This window comes from Mytilus galloprovincialis, chromosome 1 (genome assembly GCF_965363235.1).
Source record: "Mytilus galloprovincialis chromosome 1, xbMytGall1.hap1.1, whole genome shotgun sequence".
NCBI classification, from domain to species: domain Eukaryota; kingdom Metazoa; phylum Mollusca; class Bivalvia; order Mytilida; family Mytilidae; genus Mytilus; species Mytilus galloprovincialis.
In genome coordinates this window covers 48744277-48760643 of record NC_134838.1, presented here as the reverse complement: position 1 = coordinate 48760643, position 16367 = coordinate 48744277, and the positions used below count along the sequence as shown (strand labels likewise).

Genomic DNA, 16367 nt, shown 5'->3' with positions numbered 1-16367 from the left:
AAGATGAAAACAATACCACTCTAGTATTGACCTAAGCAATATTGAAGTAACAAATGTCAATCATTAACTGTTCCAACAAGGATTATGTGAAGAAATTTTTTTCCAAATATGGAGTGATTATGGACACTGGTTTTAACAAGAATGTGTCCACAGTACACGGATGCCCCACTCGCACTATCATTTTCTATGTTTAAAGGACTGTGAAATTGGAATAAATTCTCTAATTTGGCATTAAAATTAGAATGATCTTATCAAAGGGAACATGTATACTAAGTTTCAAGTTGATTGGACTTCTACTTTATCAAAAACTACCTTGACCAAAAACTTTAACCTGAAATTTGCACTATCATTTTCTATGTTCAGTGAACCGTAAAATTGGGGTCAAAACTCTAATTTGGCATTTAAATTAGAAAGATCATATCATAGGGCACATGTATACTAAGTTTCAAGTTGATTGGACTTCAACTTCATCAAAAACTACCTTGACCAAAAACTTTAACCTGAAGCCAAAAACTTTAACCTGAAATTTGCACTATCATTTTCTATGTTCAGTGAACCGTAAAATTGGGGTCAAAACTCTAATTTGGCATTTAAATTAGAAAGATCATATCATAGGGCACATGTATACTAAGTTTCAAGTTGATTGGACTTCAACTTCATCAAAAACTACCTTGACCAAAAACTTTAACCTGAAGCCAAAAACTTTAACCTGAAATTTGCACTATCATTTTCTATGTTCAGTGAACCGTAAAATTGGAGTCAAAACTCTAATTTGGCATTTAAATTAGAAAGATCATATCATAGGGCACATGTATACTAAGTTTCAAGTCGATTGGACTTAAACTTCATCAAAAACTACCTTGACCAAAAACTTTAACCTGAAGCGGGACAGACGGACGGACGAACGAACAGACAGACAGACGGACGCACAGACCAGAAAACATAATGCCCCTCTACTATCGTAGGTGGGGCATAAAAATATAACTTGAAGTTAAGTTTCTGTGTTACTCCCTATAGGCAGTATTGTGTGCATTGCAACTGTTACCTAAATATTTATATGTGATAAATATTTTCTTTAGTTTAATCGCAACAATTACTGATAAACCTTTCAATTAGGTGTGTTTGATCATTCTGTTTCTGATGAAGGACAAACAGGTGTGCTCTCGTTCTTTTTTGTAAAGATCAATAAAATGATACAGTCATTGCCAAGAAAAGAAAATGTTGTTATATTCAATCAAAAATATTTTATCAATACAAAAATACATTAACTGTAAAAAAATGTCTGCTTGTTTGCCTCATCTTTCAAATGACCTGTGACTGCTTAATTTACTGGTTTAATTCCAAACATTATATCAAGAAAAAATAATATTTTTAAAACACAAAAGATACTACATGAACCCTAGAGTCAAACTGGACTGATAAATCTAAATGGCCTTGATATTAAACAGACAAAGGAGGTAAGATAAAATTGAAATTGTAAAAATAGTGAACTACAATCTAAAACAATATGATAAAGACCAATGACTTATATGATAACAGTCAAGTTTTGTTTCATTCCATTCAGTGGTTCTCTAAAAGAAGACATTGTATGTATTTCTCATAGGTTTCTATATAAAGCTAAGTCCCCTGCGGGCTGCCATCTTAAATGATGGATTGGCTTCAAGTAACAACACTTGGTCAGCACCTCATAAGGAACATTCAAGCCATTTTTGGTTTCATTCCATTCATTGGTTCTCTAAAAGAAGACATTTGTATGTATTTCCCATAGGTTTTTATGTAAAACTAAGTCCCCTGCTGGCAGTCATCTTGGATGATGAATCAACTTTAAAGTAACATAACTTGGTCACCACCTCATAAGGAACATTCGTGCATAGTTTGGTTTCATTCCTATCAGTGGTTCTCTAAACTAGACGCTCTCAAGAGCCTGTATCGCTCACCTGACTCTACATGGGTTTTTGAAATCATATAAAAACAGATAAAATTTGACTACAAAGTAAAAACACTTGGCCAGCACCTCATTAGGAAAAGACTATTCATGCTATGTTTGATTTCATTCAATTCCTTGGTTCTCTAGAAGAAGACTTTTGTATGCCTTTCCCATAGGGTCCTATGTTAAACTAAGCCCCCGGTGGCAGCCATCTTGGATTATCGATCGGAGACAAAGTAACAACACTTGGTCAGCATCTCATAAGGAACATTCATGCTATGTTTGGTTTCATTCCATTCAGTAGTTTTCTAAAAGAAGTCATTTGTATGAATTTCGCATAGGGTCCTATGTAAAACTAAGTCCCCGGCTGGCGGCCATCTTGGATGATGGATCCGCTACAAAGTAACAACACTTGGTCAGCACCTCATAAGGAACATTCATGTCATGTTTGGTTTCATTCCATTCAGTGGTTCTCTAGAAGAAGTCATTTGTATGCATTTCCCAAAGGGTCCTATGTTAAACTAAGTCAGGGTCCTATGTTAAACTAAGTCCCTGGCTGGCGGCCATCTTGGATGATGGATCGGCTACAAAGTAACAACACTTGGTCAGCACCTCATAAGGAACATTCATACCATGTTTAGTTTCATTCCATTCAGTGGTTCTCTAGAAGAAGTCATTTGTATGCATTTCCCATAGGGTCCTATGTTAAACTAAGTCCCCCGCTGGTGGCCATCTTGGATGATGGATCGGCTACAAAGTAACAACACTTGGTCAGCACCTCATAAGGAACATTCATGCCATGTTTGGTTTCATTCCATTCAGTGGTTCTCTAGAAGAAGTCATTTGTATGCATTTCCCATAGGGTCCTATGTTAAACTAAGTCCCCCGCTGGCGGCCATCTTGGATGATGGATCGGCTACAAAGTAACAATTTGGTCAGCACCTCATAAGGAACATTCATGCCATGTTTGCTTTCATTCCATTCAGTGGTTCTCTAGAAGAAGTCATTTGTATGCATTTCCCATAGGGTCCTATGTTAAACTAAGTCCCCCGCTGGCGGCCATCTTGGATGATGGATCGGCTACAAAGTAACAACACTTGGTCAGCATCTCATAAGGAACATTCATGCCATGTTTGCTTTCATTCCATTCAGTGGTTCTCTAGAAGAAGTCATTTGTATGCATTTCCCATAGGGTCCTATGTTAAACTAAGTCCCCCGCTGGCGGCCATCTTGGATGATGGATCGGCTACAAAGTATCAACACTTGGTCAGCACCTCATAAGGAACATTAATGCCATATTTGGTTTCATTCCATTCAGTGGTTCTCTAGAAGAAGTTCAAAATGTAAAAAGTTAACAACGACGACGACGGACGACGACTACGGACGACAGACGACGGACGCCAAGTGATGAGAAAAGCTCACATGGACCTTCGGGCCAGGTGAGCTAAAAAGACATATTATGTATGTATTTCACATAGGGTCTTATGTTAACTACTAAGTGCCCACTGGTGGCCATTTTGGATAATGGATCAGCTTCAAAGTAACAACACTTGGTCTGCACCTCATAAGTAATATTCATGCCATGATTGGTTTCATTCCATTCAATGGCTCTTTATAAGAAGTTCAAAATGTAAAAAGTTAACGACGACAACTAGGGACGACGGATGACAGACATCAAGTGATGTGAAGAGCTCACTTGGTCATTGGGCCAGGTGAGCTAAAAACTGATAGCCTGATAAAGCATAAGGATGGCATCTTACCGTTATTTAAACATGCTTTGTGATTTTTAAATTCAAGAGTAAAAATTTTAGCCTTATTTCTTTAATCTTTTTCTTTTATATGAATTTCTGATGAATAAAAAAAGCACATGGTTACAAATAAGTGTCCTTAATAACATACTACACCCATTCTGAGCACTGTAAATAAGCCAGTGTCATGTCTCAAATAGAACAATACTAGAAGTCTACTGCTATTTAAGAGATGAAGTGTATGATGTTGATGAATATGAAACAGCAGGTAATTTGTAGATGTGTCTAATTATTGAGGTAAACATCCACTTACAATGATAAAATAGTAATGATACTAACAGATATAGCTAGTTTTATGATAGGTAGATACTAATCTTATCAGGTATGAAATTATAAATCAGCACTTATTCATAGTTTATGAAATATTTATTGTCATAGAAGTGAAAATCAGATTGCTATTATGAATTCCTTGCTGGGTCGTATAGGTCAAATCGTCTAAAATAATCAGTCATCAAAATTCTTAAATTAATCACCCAATCAGTGCTACTTGAAAAACCCTTCAGTGTCAGACAAAATAAATGAAGAAGTAATAATTTTTTTTATTGTTATCTGTAATTTTTCTGCAAATACAACATTTATGTAGAATATCAATATTTGAAAATGTAATTTAGTAGTGTTGTAATGAATTCAGAATTCAAGGAAAATCATAAATATACAATAAAAGCAGAAACTTACAATCTTCTCTATGCATCTATAATCTATATAAATAGGTCTAGATAATAATAAATTATCTTTATTATGAGGGCATTGGATTGTGATAGAAACCGATACTGCACACAATAAATAAATTTAAAAAATACATATTTATATAGTTATCAAAGGTACAAGGATTATAATTTAGTACGCCAGACACGCGTTTCTTCTACATAAGACTCATCAGTGACGCTCATATCAAAATATTTATTAAGCCAAATAAGTAAAAAGTTGAAGAGCATAGAGGATCCAAAATTCCAAAAAGTTGTGCCAAATACGGCTAAGGTAATCTATGCCTGGGATAAGAAAATCCTTACTTTTTCGATCAATTTAAAGTTTTGTAAACAGGAAATTTGTAAAATGACTACATTATTGATATTCATGTCAATAATGAAGTGTTGACTACTGGGCTGGTGATACCCTCGGGGATGAAACGTCCACCAGCAGTGGTATCGACCCAGTGGTGTAAATAGTTATCAAAGGTACAAGGATTATAATTTAGTACGCCAGACACGCGTTTCGTCTACATAAGACTCATCAGTATATCTTACAATGAGCCAACTATTCTACAATTCAGGTATATAGCTTAACTAATCAATTTATGTATAGTGTTGGAAAATATATCATTCATTTGCAAAAAGCTTTTTCTTCGTGCACCTAAAGTTATAGAAATAATATATTTTCTGACAATGTACATATATTGTATAAGAAATGCAATCAAGGCATAATCAGAAGAAATGATGACAGATGTCATACGGTTCCTGATTTCGTACGGACATTTTGCAGAGAAAATAGTGACATGGCACATGTTTTATGGGCCAAACCTCCCACTTGTATGACAATTGTTCTGTATTTAGATCAATAAAATAAAACACAGGGTATTTGGTAGACTAAATAATCCATACAAAGAATATTACTATAATTTTTTAAACTACTGAAGTCAATGAAACATTAAGAGACTGGTACCAGTAAAGTTTCGTGACTGTATCAAAAACATATCATAAGCCGTTTATACCTGATTGTTTTATCATAAACAATAATTTTATAACTGCTATTTCAGATTTTGATTGCTAATCTAAAGGTTTCCCGAAGACATAAAAGTTGAAATGATCTAAAAGCAGCATGGATTAAATTGGTAATTTGGGAGTGATGATCAGTATTCATACAAGATCAACACTTAAAGATTGCTGTTATTATGGCCATCTTGTATAAAATTTGTTTCATGATCAATGAAAAAAAATCCTTCTCACATCTCTAATAACAAAAAAAGTCTTTAGTATTTTCATATTTTTTTTTAGGTGAAATTAAATGAGATACTTTACATTAAGATTGATAAAGTTGAAGATGCACTCATCTAGGTCTGCTTAAACTTGTAGAAGGAGGAAGAACATACATTGATTGATTGGTGTTCAACACCTCTTTCAGCATTATTCATCTATTGGCTATTTCTTGGCGGCCAATTTTTATCAGTGGAGGAAGCCTAATTAAGTGCCAAGAGAAAACTATTGACACACGGTAGAAAACTTACAATCCTAGTCAATATGATAAACACAAGAGAGATTAATAATATTAATAATAATGATAATAATAGACAGAGTACTGATACCTAACTTGTCCTATTGCTTGGAAAACAAGCAGACATTTGAAATCAGTCAAAAAGGGCAGCTTGAATCCTTGTCTACCAATTAGATTTTCTGCCTCATGTCTAATGCAGAAGTACCAGGTGTTTTAATTAGAAAGAAGCCCAACTGCAAAGGACACCCATCATAAGATGACAGTTGGCATTGATAGAGTTAATAATTGCAGAGTTGAAAAATAATGCTAAAACAAAACCAATTTATGCTTGATGAACGGGACCACGAAAGTCATCAAGCATTGAACAAGAAGTACATGTTTGGTCTGTAAACCAAATGATGCTTATTTGGTTTTACTAAATAAAAAAATTGCAGAGGATGCATCAGATTGTATATGTATCACATTATCAAAATAAACTAAAAACAAAAGTGTGTTCACAGTACACAGATGCCTCAATATCAATAACCTTTTCTATGTTCAGTGGACCATGAAATAGGAGCCAAAACTAAAATTTGCCATTAAAATTTAAAAAAAATACATATCATAGGGAACATCAGGCATTGAGGGTCAAGTTGATTGGACTTCAACTTCATCAAATACTACCTTGAGCAAAAACTTTACCTGAAGTGGGACAGACGACAAACTAATGAACAGACGCACAGACCGGAAAACATAATGCCCCAAGATGGGGCATGGAAACACCTGATCACAAAATTCTACTCTGAATTAAAGCCGTCAAGAAAAAACAAAGATTTATTTGAATTTGGAATAATCTTAGTTCTGGAAATTTAAATGGATTATGTATGTTAAATCCATATTTGACAAAAACGGAATTAGTTTTATTTGGCAAAATCAACTTCCATTGGATAAACTGGGGTTAAAGAACATTATTTCACAAAAACTGAATGACCAATTCATCCAACATTGGTTTTCCCAGATGAATAACTCTTCAAGAGGTGCATTTTATTCATTTTATAAAGAGGAATTTCGTTTGGAAACCTATTTAATAAAGTTGAAGCTGTGTGACAGGATTTATATAGCAAAATTCAGATGTTCAAATTTAAAATTTCCTGTAGAAAAGGGAAGATGGACCAGAATACAAAAAAATGCACGAATTTGTCATCTCTGTGGAAATGGAATAGGAGATGAATTTCATTGTCTATTCAAATGTCAAAAACAGGAAATAAAACTGCTTAGAAATAAATATATACCACAATATTATACTGCAAATCCAACAGAGTGCAAATTGAAACACTTTTGACATTTTGTCATGTAGAACTTTACAAAAACTTAGCAATATTTTAAAAAATTGTTATACGATACTTGTGATTTATGTTTGTCTTTTTTGAGTTGAATGTTACGGTAGTTTGTAAATTGACATTTTGCTAAATTTTACCATGTATGTAGCATTATTTTGTTTAGTGTGAATGTATTGAGTATAAACATGTGTATACGTGTATATATGATGTCCTCTTGTACACCTATGTGTCTGAGGTTTATTAATAAAGTATTGTCTATTGTCTATTGGAAAATTGATAAGAAATGTAACCCAATTAAGGAGGGTTTACAGGGGTTATTTGTTAGTTCATACTAAAATATCAGTGACAGTAACTGGCACTAAAGTTGGGTTAGTTTTAATCATAAAAGTGTTATTAATTTTCTAGAATCAATATTATTCCAATTTCAAATAATTTGTTGTTAAAAGATGATTTCTCATAAAAAGGTTAAGACTATGAGATTGCTTACAGTCGCTTTGAGCATTCATGTTTACAATAGTGTTTATACATGTATTTGTTTTATTTGCATTTGTAATTTTGTGATATACTGCGTCCTTATCACAGAGTTAAGTAGACTAGTTTTCATTGGTGTTTCATTTATGAGCCTTTTGTTATTCCCATGACTGTCATATTGCAATGCTATAGTTTTATTGGGATAGTTTTTATAGATTATCGTTGATCATCTCAAAGAGATTGATCTTCTCGCTTGAGCCGGTACAGCGAATGGAGAAAAGCAATCGAGTTGAGATGACCAATGATAATCAGTGTTTATCGCTATTTTACCTATGTACAGTGTTCTCAATTTCATGTCAATTTCATTAGCAATGCCACGTGCCTCCTTAGTTTCTAGCGATAATTTTCCATCTTAACCAAGTAGCATGATATGAAAAATTATCACAAAAAAATGTCAAAGGAAAAATGCACAAAATAGCGATAATGTTGCTTATTGCAGATTTTGATAACTTCTACAATTTTTAACTATAATTTTTTTAGACCACCAAAATGAACAACTATAGGTCACTGTATGGACTTCAACAAAGCCCATAACCCAGAGTCAGGTTCACCAAAACAGTAGTCGCTAAAATTTGGTGTTTTAAATTTTGGCACTTTGGATTATTAATGAAATACTTTAAATTTTCCAAAATAAAAATTATTGTTCAATATTATTATGATAATTTATGTCAATACACTGACTGTCCTTATTTTCTATATCTACTATAGTCATGTTTTGCACATCAAATTTAATCCAATATTGAAATATCTGCATGTTTCTAGTAATATTAAATTTACATTGACTATAATAATCCTAAAATAAAACAAATTGTGGGGAATAATTACTCTATTGCTATTCTGATAAAACCTCAATGTCTTCAAAACATGCAAACTTGTAAAAATAATTAGTTTATGCTGCACTTCAGTTTTTTATCATCCAAATAATTATGCATTACATCACTATCTGTGAATTGTCTCATCTATCAATAATAGTATGTTGGAGACAGTATGACACAAAGACATGTATCTCGCCAGAAAAACATCACACAACAAGTAGACTTCTTTAATGGGACACTCCTTGCATGCTCATCCATTTTTCCAAAACATGACATCTCTGTTTAAATTTAGCATCAAAGGTCCATATCAAATAACAATGTTATTCACATTCAAATATCTTGCTCGAGATATCTTGACACCATAAGACATTATCATTTTGAAAATAACATTCTCATAAACTTACAAATCTATAAAAATATGGCCATCTCCATTTCAATATCAAGTTTAAATCTGTCCAACACTTGTCAATGTTTGAAATGATTAAACATATCATTCATTTTAATGTCTGATCTTTGCGATGAAAATAAAACGCCCAGCAATTATATATAATGATTACTAATCAGATCATTTCTTCACAATTTTCAGTTTTCGATAGCTTTTGAATAATCAAAACAAATAAAAGGAAATCATATTGTAGAAAAATCTCACCTGTCTGGATGTTATGGAAAAATGGCTGATTGATAAAAATGCAGTTGTCTCCCTTACAGATACACTGAAATACAAAATTAAAAAATCTATATCTAATTATACTTCTATTTAGAAGAAAAAGCTTGAAAGTTGTTAAACTATTTAAATATTATCACAATATTCAACAGTGCAGTTTTTTGTTCAAATAAATGTATAAAACATTACTAAAAAAAATGATTTTTTAATCTGATGCATATAAATTTGAACAGAAAAACTGATGTATATATATAAATTTGAGAAGACAAATCAATATCATAAAAATCTGTGAAGACCAAGTAGTTGAAAATAACAGAGATAATAAAAGTTTTAAAATAATTATTTAATACATAGTTTTATTTTTAGCAGCAACTGAATGCATCAAGGAAAATCTAATAGGTAACAGTCAATCTCTTGAAAATTTTATCAAATATGTATATGTGTTTTGAATCGATCTGATAAGCTAAATCCTTCAGAACTGATTTTTTTACATTACTTCTTATGTTGTTTTGTTATGCCACTGTCTCAAGATAAGGTTGGGTGCATACAAATATGTTTAATTCTGTTGAATACCGTATTTGTCAGGCCTGTACATTGTTGCTGTTTATCATATTTGGTTTTATTTTTTTGTAGTTTTGTCCATTTCTGGTATTGTGTTGTTTCAACACTGCCCAGAGTTCAGATAAGGGTTTGACCCTCATTCAACATGGCTACTTTTATATATGCCTGTACAAAGTCTGAGAAGCCTGTTATTCGGTGGTTGTCAATTGTTGCTGTATAATCATATATGTTTTTTGCTTAATATTTGTAAATAATCAAGCAACTAGTTTTCTTCTTTGAATTGTTTTACAATTTTCATTTTAAAGTCTGCACAGTAAGCTAACAGTTGCTAACTTTTCTTCAATTGGTCATTTGTGTTGAGAGATGTCTGGGGAATCATTGGCAATGTTATGACATCTTAATTAATGTAGTTTTTGTTGGTATGTCTGTTTTTTATTGAAGAATCAGTCATTGGTGGTTGGTGTGGTCTGTCGTACCATGCAGTGTATTTAAGGTAGCACAATACAAAGATTTTTTTACTTCCAATCACTAACCTTTGAAATGCTGTAACTTTCTTATGAATGCATAGAAAATAATAAAAGAGGTATATATAGATAGATAAAAGATTAATCTTTTAAATGAATGCAATATTTTTATTATGCAATCATTATGTAATCAATTATTATGTAATTATATAATGACGTCCTTAATCTTTACTGTAAATGCATGTACTAAATAATTCAAGGTCCACAATGCATAAACATCTGCACAACCTACTGTGCATCAAAAACATGCAGAATTTAAAATTGAAGAATTTTGAATATTAATATCATATTGTTCATTTTGAATTCAAATTCATCCGACCAACAAATGACATAATGTTTAACTATCACATTAAATCCTGGAAAATATTTCTAATTTCCACCACAATCTATTTTAAACTGAAAATTTAATTTGGTATTTTGTAAATTCTGTCATGATAAGGGACATGTAGTGCAATAATTAGGAAATATAATACCTTCAACGTGTTCATGCATATGCTGCATACTGCATTAAACTGTAATTCCATATACTCTCTTATTTATAAGAAGAATGCTCATGATGTTATAATGAATTTTAGTAACAAAGACTATTTCTATTTTTTTAACTATTGCATAATCTAACTCACAGTTTAAAGTTAATGATGCAAAGAAGAAACATTATTCTATCATAACAATGTATATATATCAGGGGTTGTATCAACTTTTAATGGCATTTGTAATTAAAACATATACTTAAACATATTAGAATCTGATAAACATATAAAATAACTGGTAAAGGATTCCATGGAATTCTGTTTGTTGGCTGTGATTGCTGCAATAAGTATCACAGTCTTATGTTGACTGCCAAAACATTAGTCCATTTAAAATCAATAAAATATGGGAAAATAAGGAAAATCATACTTGTTTATCCAATGATATTTCTGGATCATGCACAAGCTGTTGTTTAAGTTCAAGGAATGGTTTGACAAAGTTATGATGCTTTGAAATTTTACCTCTGTCTATAAAATACAGAAAAATTTCTGTGAATGTATAAAAATAAACCAGTTACTAGTATTAAAACCAGGTGCTTCGCAGGGCGCAGCTTTATACGACTGCAGTAGTCAAACCCTGAACAGTTGGGGCAAGTATGGGCACAACATTCAAGCTTGATACAGCTCTGAATTTGGATTGTGATAAATTTTTTGACATAATATGGTTTCTTACACAAAATAAATGTCAAATCTAATGCAAAATATTGTACAATTAAAGATTTCTTCTTCAAACTTTTCAAAAATTTGAAATTTGAAAAATTTGGAAAATTTGACAAAAAAAAAAAACCTACTTATTGCAGCAATCACAGCCAACAAACAGAATTCCATGGAATCCTTTTACCCCCCCCCCCCCTTTTTTTTTGCAATTAGTCCAAAACCTGACTTTCCTTTATACATAATTTACAAGTAGTGTAAGGGAGGTAAATCCTTAAACATACCCAACATTGTATGTTAAATGTTTTTGAATTACCTCCCTTACACTGCTTTTAAATTGTCTTAATTGTCCATGGACCAGAAAAACCTAGTTTTTCCCCTTATTCCAAAACATTTTGAGCCATAACTCCCCAAAGTCAATTCTTACTATCCCTTCAAGGTATGGAAACTGGTGGTATAATTTCAGAGAGATTCATATACTTAAACACAAGTTATTGTTTGAAAACTACAAAAATGCTTATGTTGGGCCCCCTTTTTGGACCCTTATTCCTAAACCATTGGGACCATAACCCCAAAAATCAATACTAACTATCCCTTCATGGTATGGAAACTTGTGGTATAATTTCAGAGAGATTCATACTCTTAAACACAAGTTATTGTTTGAAAACTACAAAAATGGTTATTGTGGGCCCCCTTTTTGGCCCCTAATTCCAAAACTATTGGGACCATAACCCCCAAAATCAATCCCAACCTTCCTTTAGTGGTATTGAACCTTCTGGTAAAAATTTATAAAGATCCATGCACTAAAGCTAAAGTTATTGTCCGGAAACTGAATGCGTCTTCAGACGACGACATGATAGCATTATACGACGCAAAAAAATTTTGAGGTCGTATAAAAATTGGCTTCAGGTGTTATCTCATTATAATAAAAAAAAATCAAACTCATAAAATTCTTTTTGACAACATAAGTGTTGGTCTTAAACTTTCTAAAAGTCAAATGCAATTTTTTTCATATGTTTACTTAACTTTTTGTCTTACCTGCTTTACTGATCCTGATTGAATTTATGTTGAAAGTCTTTAAATAAATGTTTGACTACAAGAATTACATAAACTTAACATTATCAAAGATCAATGTGAATGAGGTCAAGGTCAGAAGAAACTTGCCAAACAGACCAGGTGGGTAGCTGTCATTAGGCACAATAGGCGTTCACAAAATAAGGACAATGCAATCTGCTTGACAGCTGAGAATTTCATACTTTAATTGATAATCATAGCCTCATCTGACCATCAGATAGATTCCTTTTCTAGATGCATTGCCTTTTTTAAATTTCAGGTTTTTCATGGTGGTTTGTTTAATACTCATGTTTGTGCATCTATCTCATACTTAACATTGATTTATGATAAAAGTCACTTGACTAAAAGAAAATTTAGTCTGACTCACTGTATCAGTCATTTTCCAACAAACCAAAGAAAGGTACAAAAGTCTACAACCTTAAACTTGATTGGCAGTTATGGTAATTGGTGGTTAAAAAGAATTGCATTGTCAAAACCAAATTTGGCAACCAGCAGCGACCTTCTTATGATCATCCTGACTGATTTTTTTAATGATAAATTAAGATTAGAACAGAAAAATTATGTAATGTCATTATTAGAGACAATGTCGCTACCATCCTGAGATAATTACCCTTCAACTTTTACTCCAAAACACTTCATTCACATGTCAATTTTGTCACCGTTTTATTTTCATGTTTGGCATTTGATTGTCAGTACATTAAATTGAGAAAATTATCTTTAAATTGAGTTGTTATGAAACAATACTATGGCAATCAGGCTTTAAAACAAGATTTTTTAAAACAAGATTTGTTACTTCTTCAAAAATATAATCCTTTAAGAATGCTGCAAGAAATTTAAACAATATTTTACATATGAATATATAATCATTCTTATCTTTCTTTAAAATAAAAAAGAGCATGACCATTTTAAGTGGCTGACAAATATTAGATTTATCGTTGTTTTAATATCATGACCTTAATATCCATGGATCTCGCTAACATGTTTAACCCCGCCACATTATTTATGTATGTGCCTGTCCCAAGTCAGGAGCCTGTAATTCAGTTGTTGTCGTTTGTTTATGTGTTACATATATGTTTTTCGTTCATTTTTTACATAAATAAGGCCGTTAGTTTTCTCGTTTGAATTGTTTTACATTGTCTTATCGGGGCCTTTTATAGCTGACTATGCGGTATGGGCTTTGCTCATTGTTGAAGGCTGTACGGTGACCTATAGTTGTTAATGTCTGTGTCACTTTGGTCTTTTGTGGATAGTTGTTTCATTGGCAATCATACCACATCTTCTTTTTTATATATAGACAACTGAGCAACAAACAAACTTTGACTCGACAAGATCCAAGAGATGACACTGAGAATTAGGTCGTATTATGATCAAAGATAATTTTAAATTCAATACTTTTTACAAAGAAATAGTCATATTCTCAAAAGCATGACAACATTGATGCAATTTCCCCAATTTTATCTTGTCATAGACATTTCTAATGTACCTCTGATGAACTCTGTAATCGTAGAAGGCCTTCTTATGTAACTTTCTGCAGCACTGAAAGGAAGCAGTAAAAAGGATGTAATTATACATATCTAGTGGCAACTGCAACTTCTAATGCATAATTATGTGCAATTTATTTTGCAGTAATTATTTTAAGAGAGTATTATGACAAAACTTTTGATAATAAATGAGGAAATGGGATATAGTAAAAATAGGCTACAACCATTATACCTAAAAAATCTGCATTATTTCAGAAATGTTATGTATCTTTAATGAAATTTTATAAGATTGTGTCTTTTACCTAATGATTATAGAAACTGAGTTAAAATAAACATTCATGTCAGATCAAAAGGGATAAACTATAAAATAATTACTTGAAAATCTTGTCTTTCAAATAAATACTATATCGCATTACCTCATGTATTTTTTAAGTAATCTTAAACAATTATATTATTACTAGTTTTGTGCAAGCCTTTTTCTGTGATATTATTTTTTAAAATTTTAATCTATAATAAAAAAAATATACTCATGAGGTAACATATATCCAGCAATAATTAAATAATAGAAATGGATCTGTTTATTGTTGACAATAAAAATCAAAGCACCATCTGGTGTTGTCATCTGGAATTACATGTCTAGCTTGAAACAAGTAGTGTTAATATACATTTTGAAATTTATTATTGAAAATGCTTAATAAGTAAAGAACAATGGAGGATTTATAAATGTACAATTAGTACCTGTACATGTTGTAGGTTGCACTGTGTAATTACTAGGTACAGCTAATTCACAAACCACACATCTTAAAAGGAGATACTTAAAATTCAAATATTTATTTTTTAATAGTTTTTGAGAATTTTAACTTGTCAATGATAAAGCTACAAAAAATCAAGAGAGAAATTTTTCCCGCCAAAATTTCAATGGCTAATATCTCGAAAACAAGCACATTGACCTCTATATTTTTTTTGCTTTTTTGCTTCCTTAATTAATCCCCTATCAATATATACTAGTGTTATGGAAAGCTATTTATTTTGAAACTGAGTAGCGAACTTCCTTAAGGGCCTATCAATTGTGTGACCCGCCCCCTAAACTACGGCTAATTTCAATAGATATAAATAATTCATTAAAGTTTTAAAGTTTCAAATAGTCTCCTTGAAAAGAATTTTGAACAAGATGTATTTTCTCCCTTTATACATTCATTCCTTATCGTAACATTTGAATGGTTTCATCATCTTCTATTTGAAAGAGAATGTTCTTTAAACTTTGTATCTAATTATTGTTAAACTGTGTATTTAATTATTGTTAAACTCAATAAACTGCTTATCACATATACAATATTTGTCATTAAATCATCTTTATTACCATAAATAATACACAACAAAAAGCTATTTCTACTTTTGAATTTTTTTCTGCTCTTCCCAATGGATTAAATGCACTTTTACTTCATGAACCTTATTATTAGTCTTTTCAGGAGAATGGAGACAGAAGGTCAGGAAACAAACAAAAAACCCCAAATAAATATAATACAAATAAACTTATATATCCCACTTCCTTCTATATTTGTATAATCTCCCAATCAAAGATAGAGCATGCCGTTATGTGGAAACCTATCAAACACGACAAAGGATCGCCAAGACAATGTATATATCCGATCACATTCTTCATTGTCAAAAAGAGAAAAAACATTTGGAGACAAAAACGTCTCATATAATATAAACCAGGAAGAAATTTTCATTGGACAGCTACAATAATTAAAAAATTGGAATTAACTCATTGTAAAACTGTTTTTATTTTGTTAGTGTGGGTTTAATTCTTAAAGAGATTATTTAGCCCCATAATTTTTTTTCAGATCTTTAATACATACCTTCCAAAGAGATAAATAAGAAAATGTTGTTCAACCCAACACTTCAATAATGTTACCAGCATTTTAGCAACTAATTGTTTATTAATATTCAGCCACCTTACTAAAAAGTGTTAATCGTAACAGTTCACATACTAATTTTTTATTCCCAAATAACAATTCAAATACTGATTATGACTGAAATCCCATGTGGACTGTTCGAGAGAAAGTATAATTCATGGACCTGAAATTACTGTTAAATTTTAATTAGCAAAATGAAATTGTAGAATCATACTTTCATCAAAATTCTTTGTAAAGCATTGGACAAGATACATTAGAGGTGGTAAACAAAAGCCACAAGTCAAAGAAAAATAGACAACTACTAGGTAAAAAGCCACAAAACACTAACAACACTGAAGATTGAAGACCAAAAAAA

The 16367-nt window shown here is 31.7% G+C and overlaps 1 protein-coding gene and 1 long non-coding RNA gene across 10 annotated transcripts in view; both read right to left on the bottom strand.

The window, feature by feature from the left end:
- Nucleotides 1-16367, bottom strand: part of LOC143076721 (protein MON2 homolog) — a 293055-nt gene that overhangs the window by 58232 nt on the left and 218456 nt on the right. The gene's annotated exons all lie outside the window — the stretch shown is intronic.
- LOC143076815 (uncharacterized) overlaps nucleotides 1-16367 on the bottom strand; it is a 151421-nt gene that overhangs the window by 7971 nt on the left and 127083 nt on the right. Inside the window, exons 12-13 of the long non-coding RNA XR_012978795.1 lie at nucleotides 14096-14148; nucleotides 9258-9321 (exon numbers count right to left, since the gene is read on the bottom strand). This is a non-coding gene — a long non-coding RNA (uncharacterized LOC143076815). The remainder of the gene's footprint in view (nucleotides 1-9257; nucleotides 9322-14095; nucleotides 14149-16367) is intronic.